The following is a 16,881-nucleotide window of genomic DNA, read 5'->3' on the forward strand; positions in this document are numbered from 1 at the left end:
GCCATGAAAATACTATCGCTTCATCATTTGGTGAATTCAGAATTATAAATGTTCTCAGTTGTCAATGTAAACCGAATGTGCTTCATGTAAAAGGCATTTTAAGTTTTATGGATGTTAAAAGGTAAGCTTAAAGGATTACTTAGTGTTGTATTCTTTGGGGGTTGTATTTGAATTAATGACTGCTAAGATGTTCACTGTATGTTTTTAAAATGTTAACTTGAGTTCATAGAATAAACATTGTTTTGATTTAAAAAATACTTTCCCATTTCTGCTGTACCACATCTGTAGAGTGGTCCGTGTGCTCCATATACCACAATCTATTAAAAGTCGTGGGTCAGGTGAACTCCATGATACACTTTGGGGTTCTCTAAACCCTGGCCCATATCAAAACACTTGAGGAGTATAAAGGAAGTAGGATTTTACTTAAGCGGAAAATTAGGAAGGCTAGCAGGTATCATGAAAAGTCCTTCGCAATACGATTAAAATGAATCCCAAAGCATTTTATTTAGATATTTAAAAAAACTATATGTTGGCTAGGGAGAGGATTGGATAACTTGAGGACAGTGGGGGAATATATGTGTTGAGCCAGTAGAAATAGGAGAGGTAAATGCCTACTTTGCATCAGTGTTCACCAAAGAAAATTACTTGTGGAAGGTGATTCTTAGGTAGGGCGTGTAGACAGTATGGGTCATCGTGACATCGAAAAGGAGGAGGTATGGGGTCTTTTAAAAGATATTAAGGTTGATAGGTCTCCTGGGCCGGATGAGATTTCCCCCAGAATGCTGAAGGAACCAAGCGAGGAACTTGCTAGGGCCTTGACTGACGTCTCATTTGTTACAAGTGAAGGCCCAGAGGACTGGAGAATATCTAATGTTGTACCTCTGTTTAGTAAAGGTAGCAGGGATAATCCTGGAACCTATTGGCCGGTGAGCCTCACGTCGGTAGTAGGTAAATTAATGGGGGAACTTTTCAAGCCCAGGAATTGTACCCATTTGTAAACAAATAAGTTCGTTAGCGATAGACAAGCATGGTTTTGTGGCGGGGAATTCGTGCCACACTAACATGATCAGGGTTTTTGAGGAAATAACAAATATATTGGTGAAGGGAGGGCGGTGGATGTTGTTTACATGGACGTTTGACAAGGTGCCTCATGGAAGACTGGTACCATAGTCATTTCACAGGTGATCAGCGGTGAGGTGGTAAGATGGATACGGAGCTGGCTCGGTCACAGAAGGCCAAAGGTAGGAGTAGAAGTTTTTTTTTCTGAATGGAAGGTCGTGACTAGCAGTGTTCCACAGGGATCGGAGCTGGGGCATCCATAAACTTGTGGTATACATAAACGATTTGGAAGAAAATGTAGCTGGTCTGATTAGTAAGTTCCCGGATGACACTGAGGTTGGTGGAGTGGCAGTTAGTATCGAGGGTTGTCAGAGAATACAGCTGCACATAGACAGGTTGGGGTCCTGTGCAGAGAAATGGCAAATGGAGTTTAATCAAGACAAATGTGACGTAATGCATTTTGGTATGTCTAACATAGAGGGGAAATATAACGTAAATGGCAAAACCCTTCGGAATATAGAAAGTCAGAGAGATCTGTGCGTACAGGTCTACATATTTTTGAAAGTTGCAATATAGGTGGACAAGGTAGTCAAGAAAGGATGTGAAATGCTTGCCTTCATAGAATTGGACATCGAGTATAAAAACTGGCAAGTCAAGTCAGCTGTGCAGAATTCTGGTGAGACCGCACTTGGAATATTGCGCACAATTCTGGTCTCCACACTACAAGAAGAATGTGGAAGCTTTGGAGAATGTGCAGAGGACGTCACCAGGATGTTCCCTGGACTAGAGCGTGTTAGCTACGCGGAGAGGCTGAATAGACTCGCACTATTATCATTCGATAGACGGAGGTTGTGGAGTGACCTGATAAGGTCTACAAGATTTTGTGGGATATGGACAGTGTGGATGGTCAGGCATTCTTTCCCAGGGTGGAGGGGTTAGTTCACCAGGGGTCATAGGTTTCACAGGAATCAGTTCTGGGGACTTTGTTTTTCGTGGTGTAGATATAGAATTTGGAAGAAAATGTAGCTGGTCTGATTCGTAAGTTCGCAGAGGACACATAACTTGGTGGAGTTGCGGATTTTGAAGAGGATTGTCAGAGGATACAGCAGAATATAAACTGGTTGGAGTCTTCGGCAGAGAAATGGCAGATGGAGTGTACAAAGAACAAAGAACAAAGAAATGTACAGCACAGGAACAGGCCCTTCGGCCCTCCAAGCCCGTGCCGACCATACTGCCCGACTAAACTACAATCTTCTACACTTCCTGGGTCCGTATCCTTCTATTCCCATCCTATTCATATATTTGTCAAGATGCCCCTTAAATGTCCCTATCGTCCCTGCTTCCACTACCTCCTCCGGTAGTGAGTTCCAGGCACCCACTACCCTCTGCGTAAAAAACTTGCCTCGTACATCTACTCTAAACTTTGCCCCTCTCACCTTAAACCTATGCCCCCTAGTAATTGACCCCTCTACCCTGGGGAAAAGCCTCTGACTATCCACTCTGTCTATGCCCCTCATAATTTTGTATACCTCCATCAGGTCGCCCCTCAACCTCCTTCGTTCCAGTGAGAACAAACCGAGTTTATTCAATCGATCCTCATAGCTTATGCCCTCCATACCAGGCAACATTCTGGTAAATCTCTTCTGCACCCTCTCTAAAGCCTCCACATCCTTCTGGTAGTGTGGCGACCAGAATTGAACACTATACTCCAAGTGTGGCCTAACTAAGGTTCTATACAGCTGCAACATGACTTGCCAATTCTTATACTCAATGCCCCGGCCAATGAAGGCAAGCATGCCGTATGCCTTCTTGACTACCTTCTCCACCTGTGTTGCCCCTTTCAATGACCTGTGGACCTGTACTCCTAGATCTCTTTGACTTTCAATACTCTTGAGGGTTCTACCATTCACTGTATATTCCCTACCTGCATTAGCCCTTCCAAAATGCATTACCTCACATTTGTCCGGATTAAACTCCATCTGCCATCTCTCCGCCCAAGTCTCCAGACAATCTAAATCCTGCTGTATCCTCAGACAGTCCTCATCGCTATCCGCAATTCCACCAACCTTTGTGTCGTCTGCAAATTTACTAATCAGACCAGTTACATTTTCCTCCAAATCATTTATATATACTACAAAGAGCAAAGGTCCCAGCACTGATCCCTGTGGAACACCACTGGTCACAGCCCTCCAATTAGAAAAGCATCCCTCCAGTGCTACCCTCTGCCTTCTATGGCCTAGCCAGTTCTGTATCCACCTTGCCAGTTCACCCCTGATCCCGTGTGACTTCACCTTTTGTACTAGTCTACCATGAGGGACCTTGTCAAAGGCCTTACTGAAGTCCATATAGACAACATCTACTGCCCTACCTGCATCAATCATCTTAGTGACCTCCTCGAAAAACTCTATCAAGTCAGTGAGACACGACCTCCCCTTCACAAAACCGTGCTGCCTCTCACTAATACGTCCATTTGCTTCCAAATGGGAGTAGATCCTGTCTCGAAGAATTCTCTCCAGTAATTTCCCTACCACTGAAGTAAGGCTCACCGGCCTGTAGTTCCTGGGATTATCCTTGCTACCCTTCTTAAACAGAGGAACAACATTGGCTATTCTCCAGTCCTCCGGGACATCCCCTGAAGACAGCGAGGATCCAAAGATTTCTGTCAAGGCCTCAGCAATTTCCTCTCCAGCCTCCTTCAGTATTCTGGGGTAGATCCCATCAGGGCCTGGGGACTTATCTACCTTAATATTTTTTAAGACACCCAACACCTCGTCTTTTTGGATGACAATGTGACCCAGGCTATCTACACCCCCTTCTCCAGACTCAACATCTACCAATTCCTTCTCTTTGGTGAATACTGATGCAAAGTATTCATTTACTCGCCCATTTCCTCTGGCTCCACACATAGATTCCCTTGCCTATCCTTCAGTGGGCCAACCCTTTCCCTGGCTACCCTCTTGCTTTTTATGTACGTGTAAAAAGCCTTGGGATTTTCCTTAACCCTATTTGCCAATGACTTTTCGTGACCCCTTCTAGCCCTCCTGACTCCTTGCTTAAGTTCCTTCCTACTTTCCTTATATGCCACACAGGCTTCGTCTGTTCCCAGCCTTTTAGCCCTGACAAATGCCTCCTTTTTCTTTTTGACGAGGCCTACAATATCACTCGTCATCCAAGGTTCCCGAAAATTGCCGTATTTATCTTTCTTCCTCACAGGAACACGCCTGTCCTCTATTCCTTTCAACTGACCCTTGAAAGCCTCCCACATGTCAGATGTTGATTTGCCCTCAAACATCCGCCCCCAATCTGTGTTCTTCAGTTCCTGCCTAATATTGTTATAATTAGCCTTCCCCCAATTTAGCACATTCATCCTCGGACCACTCTTATCCTTGTCCACCAGTACTTTAAAACTTACTGAATTGTGGTCACTGTTACCGAAATGCTCCCCTACTGAAACATCTACCACCTGGCCGGGCTCATTCCCCAATACCAGGTCCAGTACTGCCCCTTCCCTAGTTGGACTGTTTACATATTGTTTTAAGAAGCCCTCCTGGATGCTCCTTACAAACTCCGCCCCGTCTAAGCCCCTGGCACTAAGTGAGTCCCAGTCAATATTGGGGAAGTTGAAGTCTCCCATCACCACAACCCTGTTGTTTTTACTCTTTTCCAAAATCTGTCTACCTATCTGCTCCTCTATCTCCCGCTGGCTGTTGGGAGGCCTGTAGTATACCCCCAACATTGTGACTGCACCCTTCTTATTCCTGATCTCTACCCATATAGCCTCACTGCCCTCTGAGGTGTCCTCTCGCAGTATAGCTGTGATATTCTCCCGAACAAGTAGCGCAACTCCGCCTCCCCTTTTACATCCCCCTCTATCCCGCCTGAAACATCTAAATCCTGGAACGTTTAGCTGCCAATCCTGCCCTTCCCTCAACCAGGTCTCTGTAATGGCAATAACATCATAGTTCCAAGTAGTAATCCAAGCTCTAAGTTCATCTGCCTTACCCGTAATGCACCTTGCATTAAAACATATGCACTTCAGGCCACCAGACCCGCTGTGTTCAGCAACTTTTCCCCGTCTGCTCTGCCTCAGAGCCACACTGTCCCTATTCCCTAGTTCTCCCTCAATGCTCTCACCTTCTGACCTATTGCTCCCGTACCCACCCCCCTGCCATACTAGTTTAAACCCTCCCGTGTGACACTAGCAAACCTCGCGGCCAGGATATTTATGCCTCTCCGGTTTAGATGCAACCCGTCCATCTTATACAGGTCACACCTGCCCCTGAAGAGCTCCCAGTGGTCCAGAAAACGGAAACCCTCCCTCCTACACCAGCTGTTTAGCCACGTGTTTGTCTGCTCTATCTTCCTATTTCTAGCCTCACTGGCACGTGGCACAGGGAGTAATCCCGAGATTACAACCCTCGAGGTCCTGTCTTTTAACTTTCTGCCTAGCTCCCTGAACTCCTGCTGCAGGACCTCATGCCACTTCCTGCCTATGTCGTTAGTACCAATATGTACAACGACCTCTGCCTGTTTGCCCTCCCCCTTCAGGATTCCCTCTACCCGTTCGGAGACATCCTGGACCCTGGCACCAGGGAGGCAACATACCATCCTGGAGTCTCTTTCACGTCCACAGAAGCGCCTATCTGTGCCCCTGACTATAGAGTCCCCTATTACTATTACTCTTCTGCGCTTTGACCCTCCCTTCTGAACATCAGAGCCAGCCGTGGTGCCACTGCTCTGGCTGCTGCTGTTTTCCCCTGATAGGCTATCCCCCCCGACAGTATCCAAAGGGGTATACCTGTTCGAGAGGGGGACAACCACAGGGGATTCCTGCACTGACTGCCTGCCCTTTCTGGTGGTCACCCATTTCTCAGCCTGCACCTTGGGTGTGACCACATTTACATAACTGCGATCTATGACGCTTTCCGCCACCTGCATGCTCCTAAGTGCATCCAATTGCTGCTCCAACCGAACCATGCGGTCTGTGAGGAGCTGCAGTTGGGTGCACTTTCTGCAGATGAAGCCATCCGGGACGCTGGAAGCCTCCCGGACCTGCCACATCTCACAGTCAGAGCACAGCACCCCTCTAACTGACATTGCGTCAATTAATTAAAATTAAAATTTGTCTTTTTTTTTTTATTGCAAAGTTACTGTCAACTATCTGTTTCCTAGCACTAGATTTCTAATAGAAATGCGATAGCTAACTATAATACTCTCCGATCTCTGGCTTAGATATCCTCTAAATTATAATTAAGTTATTATGTTTAATTAGTTCCCAAATACTCAAATTTTTAAAAAAAATTTAGGTTAGAATCCCAACCAGCCACTCAGGTCACAGCTTTTCTGTGATGTCGCTTCAGTTTCCCCCCGACACACACAATTTGAAAAAAGGTATAAAAGTAAAAATCACTTACTTGCCTTCTGAGTGTCTGAGATGTTCTCAGGTTCTCTCGCTGACAGAGACTGCTCCTCCACCACCGATCCTTGACCTGCACAATGCTAATAATATAATAATATAATATGGCTCTTACATTACACCAATGGGTCTTATTATTAGGTTAGAGGAGGAGGGCGGGTGGGAGACACTACACGTGTAGTGTCTCGGGTTTCCTCTCCACCAGAATTTATTGGTTGGGGGGGGGGGGGGGGGGACGGACTTGCCAGAGGTAGAACTTCCGGTTCCCGCCTTATATAAAAACAAATAAAACTGAAAAGAAGAACAGACACGGGACCAGGCAAGGCTTTTTAAACTAACTACTCACCTCCCAGAAGGCCCCTGCGCACCGCTGCCGCCGAAATCCAAAGGGCTGCTCCTGTAAAGGTAAGGTTTTTAAATACACTACTCACCTCCCAGAAGGCCCCTGCGCACCGCTGCCGCCGAAATCCAAAGGGCTGCTCCTGTAAAGGTAAGGTTTTTAAACTAACTACTCACCTCCAAGAAGGCCCCTGCGTAATCCGGCCACATGTGAGGCGATGCACTTTGGAAGGTCCAATGCATGTAGGAATTGCAAAATAAATGGTAGAACTCTTGTGAGTACAGATAGGCAGAGAGTTCTGGGCGTCCATGTCCACCGATCACTGAACGTGGCAAAGCATGTCGATAAGGTGGTCAATAATGCATACCGCATGCTGGCCTCGATTGGTCGCTGCTTTCAATTTTGAAATTGGCAAGTCATGTTGCAGCTGCATAGGACCTCAGTTAGGCCTCATTTGGAATATTGTGCACAGTTCTGTCGGTTACAGTACCAGAAGGAAGTGCATGCTTTGGAGAGGGCATAAAAACGGTTTGCTAGGATGTTGCCTCGTATGGAGGTATTAGCGATCAGGAGAGGTTAGATAAACTCGGTCTGTTCTCACTGGATCGACGGAGGTTGAGAGGCGATCTGATTGAGATCTACAAAATAATGAGCGGCATGGACAGAGTGGATAGTCAGATGTTCTTTCTTAGGGTACGGAGTCGCTTACTCGGGGACACAGAGTTAATTCGCGTGGGCAAACGTTTAGAACAGATGTGCGAGGCACGTTTTTTACACAGAGTGGTAAATATATGGAGCGTGCTGCCTGGGGAGGTGGTGGGAGTAGGTACGATAGCGGCATTTAAGGGGCATCTGGACAATTATATCAATAAGGTGGGAATGGAAAGACACGCAGTCCGTAAGTGGAGACGGGTTTAGTTTAGGCAGATACCAAGATCGGCACAGGCTTGGAGGGCCGAAGAGCCTGTTCCTGTGCTGTATTGTTCTTTGTTCTTGGTTCTTTTTTCTTTGTCAGTATATCCACGAGTTCCCCTCTATCCACAGAACATGTTACTTCTCAAAATGAAACCAATAAATGTGATAAACTGATGTCCCTTTCATAAAACCATGATGAATCTGCCCACGCACATTGTCTCTTTCTAAGTATCCGCTATGGATTGTGTAATAATAGCTTCTAACGGCTTCCCGAAGACAGATGCTGAACTAACTGGCCTAATTTTTCCTGCATTTTGTCTCTCTCTATTGTTGAATAAATGCGTTACAGTCACTATTTTCCAGTGTAATGAGACCTTCCTGGAATCGTTGGAATTTTGGAAAACCACAGCCAACACATTAACTATCTCACTGGCAACTTCTTTGAAGGAGCACTTGCTGTGAGTGCTGGATAGCTTTGTCCCACTGAGGCAAGGAAAGAATGGTAAGGTGAAAATGCCTTGTGTGACAAGAGAAGTGGAGCGTCAAGTCAAAAGGAAGAAGGAAGCTGACATAAGGTGAAGGAAGCAAGGATCTGGCTCGGCTCAAGAGGGTTACAAGGTAGCCATGAAAGAACTCAAAAATTGACTTAGGAGAGCTACAAGTGGGCATGGAGAAGCCCTGGCGGGAAGGATTAGGGAAAAGCCAAAGGCGTTCTACTCTCATGGGACAAACAACAGACCGATCAGAGTGGGAGTAGGGCCGAACAGAGATAGTGGAGGGACCTTTTGCCGAGAGTCTGAGGACGCAGGGGAGGCCCGAAATGAATATTGTGCTTCAGTATTCAGAAGACAGAGGAACCAGGTTAATAGCTTCGAACAGCTTGATATTAAGAAGGACGATGTGCTGGAAATTTTGAATCGCATCAGGGTAGATAAGGCCCAAGGGCATGGCGGGATATACCCAAGGTTACTACGGGAAGCGAGGGAGGAGGCTGCTGCGCCGTTGGCGATGATCTTTGCGTCCTCACTTTCCACTGGAGTAGTATCGGATGATTGGAGGGAGGCGAATGTTGTTCCCCTGTTCAAGAAAGGGAATAGGGAAATCTCAAGGAATTACATACACATCAGTCTTACGTCTGTGGTGAGCAAAATCCTGGAAAGGATTCTGAGAGATATGGTGGGTTCTCCGCCGGCGGGATTCTGCGTTTTGCCGGCGCCCTGTGGTTTTCCAACAGCGTGGGGCTGCCCCACAATGGGAAACCTCATTGACCGGCCAGCGTAACCGAGAATCTCGCCGGCGTGTCGGGGCAGAAATGTGGCGTGGGCGGGCGGAGAATCAAGCCCAGGATTTATGATTATTTAGAAAAACATAGTTTGATTAAAGATAGTCAGCATGGCTTTGTGAGGGGCAGGTCGTGCCTCACAAGCCTCATTGAATTCTTTGAGGATGTGACGAAACACATTGACCAAGGTCGGGCAGTGGATGCGTGTATATGGATTTCTGGAAGGTATTCCATAAGGCTTTCCATGGTAGGCTCATTCAGAAAGTCAGGGACCATGGGGTGCAGGGGCATTTGGCTGTCTAGATACAGAATTGGCTGGTCGAAAGAAGACAGCGAGTGGTAGTGGGTCGAAAGTATTCCGGCTGGAGGTCGGTGACCAGTCATCTGTCCTGGGACCTTTGATCGTTGTGTTTTTTGTTGGTTGAGGAATTGGAAGGGTGGGTTAGTAAGTTTGCCGATGAAACGAAGGTTGGTGGAGTTGTTGATAGGGTTGACGGCTGTTGTAGGTTAAAACAGGACATTGACGGGACGCAGAGCTGGGCTGAGAAGTGGCAGATGGAGGTCAATCTCAATAAATGTGAAGTTATTCATTTTGGAAGGTCGAATTCGAATGCTGAATACAGGCTTAAAGGCATGATTCTTGGAAGTGTAGAGGAACAGAGGGATATTTGAGTACACGTTCATTCCTGAGAGACAGTTATTTGTCAGTCACCTGAGGTCTGTTTAGTGGCACAAGGGTGCACATTGTATTCTTTTGTTTGAAGCTTAAATAGTGTGAATCATCTTGTTTAACTGGGTTGTGTATAAAAGACAGACAGAAAGCGCACTCAGTAAGCTTTGCGCAGGTGAAGGAGACACAGTCTGAGTGAGTGAGACACAACCAGAGTGGGAATTGCAACTTGGTAATTTGGGCAGTGTGGTAATTCGGCGCGGAGTGGAAGGAGGTGCTGTTTCCCTTTTTGTTCTGTTTCCTTCGTTTGGCTTTGTAACTGGTGATCAGCAGGGAGAAATCCAGAGTTCATTCCGGAAAGCAAAGAGAAAACGCGGGTGCACCCTGGGAAGGTAGGGGATATAAAATCTTATCCCCTGGTTCCAGTGTCCTTCATTTTCGGGAGCGAGTGTGTGTGTGTGTGTGTGAGAGAGAGAGAGAGAGAGAGAGAGGGGGGAGAGAGAGAGAGAGAGAGAGAGAGAGAGAGAGAGAGAGAGAGAGAGAGAGAGAGAGAGAGAGAGAGAGAGAGAGTGCAGGGGTGCAGCTTGGGAACAGGTAAGTGATAGATATTCTGCTACTTTAAGTGATCCGCGTGGGAGGCGGGGACGGGGGGGGGGGGGGGGGGGGGACGGGGACGGGGGGGAGGGGGGGGGGGGACTGAAATGTGACGTCCTCTAACCAAAAAAAAAACCAACCGCTGTAAAGATCAAGAGGAAGGCTCGTGGTCAGGTCGTAGTAGAAACAAGTTGTACCGTGACGCCACAGCCTGCAGGTAAGGGATTCGCTGGTGACTGGTAAGTAGTTTTTCTTTTATTTTCCCTCAGGTGATATCGTGCAGGGCGCAGAGGCTGCTGAGTGAGTGCTTGCTGAGAAGGGGAGTGAATAACAGGTAAGCTCTTTCTTTTTCTTTTTTTTCTAGAGAGGATGGCAGGGAAGTTAACGCAATGTTCCTCCTGCAGAATGTTTGAGGTGAGGGACGCAGACAGTGTCCCTGCTGATTTCATCTGTGGGAAGTGCACCCATCTCCAGTTCCTCAGAAACCGCGTTAGGGAACTGGAGCTGGAGCTGGATGAACTTCGGATAATTCGGGAGGCAGAGGTGGTCATAGGTAGAAGCTTCAGGGATGTAGTTACTCCGAAGAATAAAGATTGATGGGTGACGGTGAGAGGGGCTGGGAGGAAGCAGTCAGTACAGGGATCCCCTGTGGTCGATCTCCTTAGTAACAAGTATACCACTTTGGATACTGTTGGGGGGGGGGATTACCAGGGGTAAGCCATGGGGTGCAGGTCTCTAGCACAGAGTCTGTCCCTGTTTCTCAGAAGGGAAGAGGGGAGAGGAACATAGAACATAGAAAATACAGCACAGAACAGGCCCTTCGGTCCACGATATTGTGCCGAACCTTTGTCCGAGATTAATTATAGATTATCATTGAATTTACAGTGCAGAAGGAAGCCATTCGGCCCTTTGAGTCTGCACCGGCTCTTGGAAAGAGCACCCTACCCAAACTCAACACCTCCACCCAACACCAAGGGCAATTTTGGACACTAAGGGCAATTTATCATGGCCAATCCACCTAACCTGCACATCTTTGGACTGTGGGCGGAAACCGGAGCACCCGGAGGAAACCCACGCAGACACGGGGAGGATGTGCAGCCTCCGCACAGCCAGTGACCCAAGCCGGAATCGAACCTGGGACCCTGGAGCTGTGAAGCAATTGTGCTATCCACAATGCCACCGTGCTACCCTTTAGAACAAATATATCAACACTATATAATTTTACCGTAATCCATGTACCTATCCAATAGCTGCTTGAAGGTCCCTAATGTTTCCGACTCAACTACTTCCACAGGAGTAGAGCATTAGTCATTGGAGACTCCATAGTTAGGTGGATAGATGGGAGATTCTGTGGGAACATAAGAACATAAGAACTCGGAGAAGGAGTAGGCCATCTGGCCCCTCGAGCATGCTCCACCATTCAATGAGATCATGGCTGATCTTTTGTGGACTCAGCTCCACTTTCCGGCCCGAACACCATAACCCTTAATCCCTTTATTCTTCAAAAAACTATCGATCTTTATCTTAAAAACATTTAATGAAGGAGCCTCTACTGCTTCACTGGACAAGGAATTCCATAGATTCACACCCCTTTGGGTGAAGAAGTTCCTCCTAAACTCAGTCCTAAATCTACTTCCCCTTATTTTGAGCCGATGCCCCCTAGTTCTGCTTTCACTCGCCAGTGGAAACAACCTGCCCGCATCGATCCTATCTATTCCCCTCATAATCTTATATGTTTCTATAAGATTCCCCCCCCCCCCCCCCCCCCCCCCCTCATCCTTCTAAATTCAAACGAGTACAGTCCCAGTCTACTCAACCTCTCCTCGTAATCCCACCCCTTCAGTTCTGGGATTAACCTAGTGAATCTCCTCTGCACACCCTCCAGTGTGAGTACGTCCTTTCTCAAGTAAGGAGACCAAAACTGAACACAATACTCCAGGTGTGGCCTCACTACCACCTTATACAATTGCAGCATAACCTCCCTAGTCTTAAACTCTATCCCTCTAGCAATGATGGACAAAATTCCATTTGCCTTCTTAATCACCTGTTGCGCCTGAAAACCAACTTTTTGCGACTCATGCACTGGCACACCCAGGTCTCTCTGCACAGCAGCATGTTTTAATAATTTACCATTTAAATAATAATCTCTTTTGCTGTTATTCCTACCAAAATGGATAACCTCACTTTTGTCAACATTGTATTCCATCTGCCAGACCCTAGCCCATTCACTTAGCCTACCCAAATCCCTCTGCAGACTTCCAGTAGCCTCTGCACTTTCTGCAGAGACTCGCGGTTAGTGTGTTGATTCCCAGGTGCCAGGGTGCGTGATGTCTCGGATCGTGTTTTCGGGATCCTTAAGAGGGAGGGGGAGCAGCCCCATGTCGTGGTCCACATAGGTACCAACGACATAGGTAGGAAAAGGGATAGGGATGTGAGGCAGGAATTCAGGGAGCTAGGGTGGAAACTTAGGTCAAGGACAAACAGAGTTATTATCTCTGGTTGTTACCCGTGCCACGTGATAGCGAGACGAGGAATAGGGAAAGAGAGGAGTTGAACAAGTGGCTTCAGGGATGGTGCAGGAGGGAGGGTTTCCGATTTCTGGATAATTGGGGCTCATTCCTGGATCGGTGGGACCTCTACAAACGGGATGGTCTACACCTGGACCAGAGGGGTACTAATATCATGGGGGGGGGGGAGGGGGAAGGGGGGGTGAATTTGCTAATGCTCTTCGGGAGGGTTTAAATTAGTTCAGCAGGGGCTTGGGAACCGGAATTGTAGCTCCAGTATACAGGAGGTTGAGAGTAGTGAGGTCATGAGTAAGGTTTTAAAGTTGCAGGAGTGTACCGGCAGGCAGGAAGGTGGTTTAAAGGGTGTCTTCCTCAATGCCAGGAGCATCCGGAATAAGGTGGGTGAACTTGCGGCATGGGTTGGTACCTGGGACTTCGATGTTGTGGCCTGTTCGGAGACATGGATAGAGCAGGGACATGAATGGTTGTTGCAGGTGCCGTGGTTTAGGTATTTCAGTAAGCCCAGGGAAGGTGGTAAAAGAGGGGGAGGGGTGGCATTGTTAGTCAAGGACAGTATTATGGTGGCAGAAAGGACGTTTGACGAGGACTCGTCCACTGGGGTAGTATGGGCTGCGGTTAGAAACAGGAAAGGAGAGGTCATCCTGCTAGGGGTTTTCTATAGGCCTCCGAAAAGTTCCCGAGATGTAGAGGAAAGGATTGCAAAGATGATTGCAGATAGGAGCGAAAGTAACAGGGTAGTTGTTATGGGGGACTTTAACTTTCCAAATATTGACTGGAAACGCTGTAGTTCGAGGACTTTAGATGGGCCCGTTTTTGTCCAATGTGTGCAGGAGGGTTTCCTGACACAGTATGTAGTTAGGCCAACGAGAGGAGAGGCCATATTGGAACCAGGACAGGAGTTCGATTGGCGTTGCTAGCGAGGCCAACATTCATTGCTCACTCCTAATAGCCCTTGAGCAGGTGGTTGTGGCTGGCGAAAACCTGGGACCTCATGAGGAAATTCCAGAGGGCACTTATAATTCTGAAGTCACATTTGGCTGAATCCAGATGTAGACAAGCTCAGGTCAGTGCAATACATCGCTGCTCCTCAAGAAAGTTAAAAGAAATAATAAATTATGTTAAGATCACAATGGATGTGTGGGGATCATAATCAAGAGGACAAACAATTCACTCCTGTTTTATGATTCAATTCAATTGAAGTGAAATTCCTCCCAGCTTACATGGTGTAATGTGAAATACTGCATGTGGATTATTGGTGCAGACCTGTAACTATTCCAGTAATAAGATTGCGACTATCCCAGCTACCTATGACATCGATGAGGCCCGGAAAGTGTGAGATCAATGAATAAAACTTAACTTAAACAACCGGGATTGTTTAAATGCTAAATGCAAACAAAAATAGACATTTAGAAAGAGATTAATCGTTAAGATATCCTCAATCACCAATGTCTATTTTTGTTTGCATTTAGCATTGAACCAATCCCGGTTTTTTAAGTTAAGTTTTATTCTGTGCAATGCTCAAGAGAGATCGATGGCACTCTCCAAGAGCCACAGCTGGATTTGGTTTATTTGATTGCTAGCTGATTTAGATTTTCAACAGAATTGACACATTTGCGTCCCAGTTGCTTTCAACTGAGGCTCAGGCTTGGAAATGGAATGCGGCTTGGATAGAGTTAGAAGCTGGGAGTTTAATGAGTGAGGGAGTCGGTAACAGGGGTACGAGGTGCTGTTGTATTTTTCAGCTTCCTATTTCAGTCATGGGGAAAAATATGATTCGTGACCAACTGGTAACATGTTCTACTGATCATAAACGTTTTGTAAATTGAAGGCATGATAAGGCAGATTTGGTCAAGGGGAATGTGCCTGCTGTGGCACGTGGGATGTCATGGATGCACAATTTTCTCCTGATCCAGACACATCTACAGGAGAAAATACCGCCTGCTGGACCTTTACAACTAGTTTGAGGACCGCGAGCCATAGCTGATGTTACTGTGATGCAAGTACAAGGCACATAACTACATGATTAGTGAGCTGACAGCAGCAGTCCAATGACAGGTCAAATATGGAAGAAATTGGTGACTTCCAGGCAGGCTACGAGAATCAAGCAGTTACTGCAGGAGGCCGCTGAGTCGATTTCACTCGCCATCCAGTTTAACAAACTGGAAACTGGTGAGGGTGATGGTTCCACAGAGGAATGCAAGAGGGGGCAAGCCTGTGGCACCAAAGGTGGCTCTGTTTCACAAGAGAGGGCAGAGAATAATAATCTTTATCAGTGTCACAAGTTGGATTACATTAACACTGCAATGAAGTTACTGTTAAAATCCCCTAGTCGCCACATTGCTGCGCCTGCTCGGGTACACAGAGGCAGAGTTCAAAATGTCCAATTCACCTAACAAGCAAGTATTTCAGGAATTTAGGGAGGAAAGCGGAGCACCCGGGGGAAACTCACGCAGACACTGGGAGAACGTGCATACTCCGCACAGACAGCGACCCAGCCAGGAATCGATCCCGGGATCCTCGCACTGTGAAGCAACAGTGCTAACCACGGTGTTCCCATGCCGCCCAAGAATGTCAGAGTAATAGTGATAGGGGATTCATTCATTAACGAAACAGAAGGAGGCTCTATGGCCTAGCCGTAACTGCAGAATGGAGGTTTGCTTCCCTGGTTCCATGGTTGATGCAATCTCTAAGTGGCAGTAGGACATTCACCTGGGCGGAAGGGGAACATCCATAGATCGTGGTCCACACTGCTACCAACGAGATATGTAGGAAGAGGGAGGAGGCCCTCAAAGGAGATTTTAGCGAACTAGGAAGGGAACTTACGAAACCGAGCTGAAAAGAAGAAATCTCAGATTTACTTTCAGTGCCATGTCTTCGTGACATTGGAACAGGAAGAATGATCAACGGAACACTTGGCTGGTAGGCTGGTGCAGCAGGGAGGGCATCAGATTGATGAGGTAATGGGACCGATTGAGGGTCACGTGCGATCAAGATCGAACGTTGTAACTTAGCTAGTCTGGGATGCAGATACTCGTTAGAGTGGTTGGGGAGGGTTAAAAAAAGATTTCCAGTGGATTGGGAAACAAAAGTGGAACTCAGACTGCGTGGAAGCAAAACTGGTAACAGAACGTCGGAAAGTATTCAGGCAATTTTGAAGGCAAACATCAAAACGGATCAGAATGCGGGATAATGTTAAGAAGACAATGATCTGCGGCAAGATTTTCCATTCATGAGACTAAGTGTTGCCGCTGGGGCAGGATTCGTGAAGTCCCAGTACAGCAAAACTGCGTCACAGGTGGACCAAATTCAGCGACCGTCGAGGGTCTAGCACAGGCGCCATGTGGAACACAATCGATTCCAATGGAAAAAGGTGCCGGATTCGGAATAACCATTCAGGAAACTGTCAACCTGCAGTCGCATAAACACTCCTTCAATCCCCACACACACCATCCCAGCCAACAAGATGGCAGCTAAGAGAGCGGCCCCGTGATTTACGGGCGCTGAGCTCGAGAGCCTCCTGGCCGCCAGAGTGGTGACCCGATATGCCGCCCGAGAAGAAGACGGCCAGCCACCTCCGTTTGCTGTGCCAGGGCGCAGGTGACAGAAGCCCCCTGGCGCGTAACACTACTGTCAGAACACGATGGCGAAATTGGAGACTTGCCATGCCCACTCTCTGTCCCTCAGCAGCCACGGCGCCTGTTTCCCAATTTCTCAAACTACAAGTGGAACTGGCCATCGGCAATTCCTCCTGGCGGAAGAGGAGCACAGAACAAAGAACAAAACAGAGAGCAGAGAACAAAGAACAAAGAACTAAGAACAAAGAACATACAGCACAGGAACAGGCCCTTCGGTACTCTAAGCCTGCGCCGCCTATGCTACTTGCCTAACCTAAAACTGTCTGCACTTACTGAGTCCATTTCCTTCCATTCCCAGCCTTTTCATATGTTTGCTTTGAGGTCAATTAAATGCCATTTTCATACATGCTCCCACCACCTCTCCAGGCAGCGCGTTCCATACATTTACCACCCTCTGTGTAATTAACTTGCCTTGCACATCTGTTCTAAACCTTTCCCCGCA

The sequence above is a fragment of the Scyliorhinus torazame genome, chromosome 31, assembly GCF_047496885.1.
Source record: "Scyliorhinus torazame isolate Kashiwa2021f chromosome 31, sScyTor2.1, whole genome shotgun sequence".
Classification (NCBI taxonomy): Eukaryota; Metazoa; Chordata; class Chondrichthyes; order Carcharhiniformes; family Scyliorhinidae; genus Scyliorhinus; species Scyliorhinus torazame.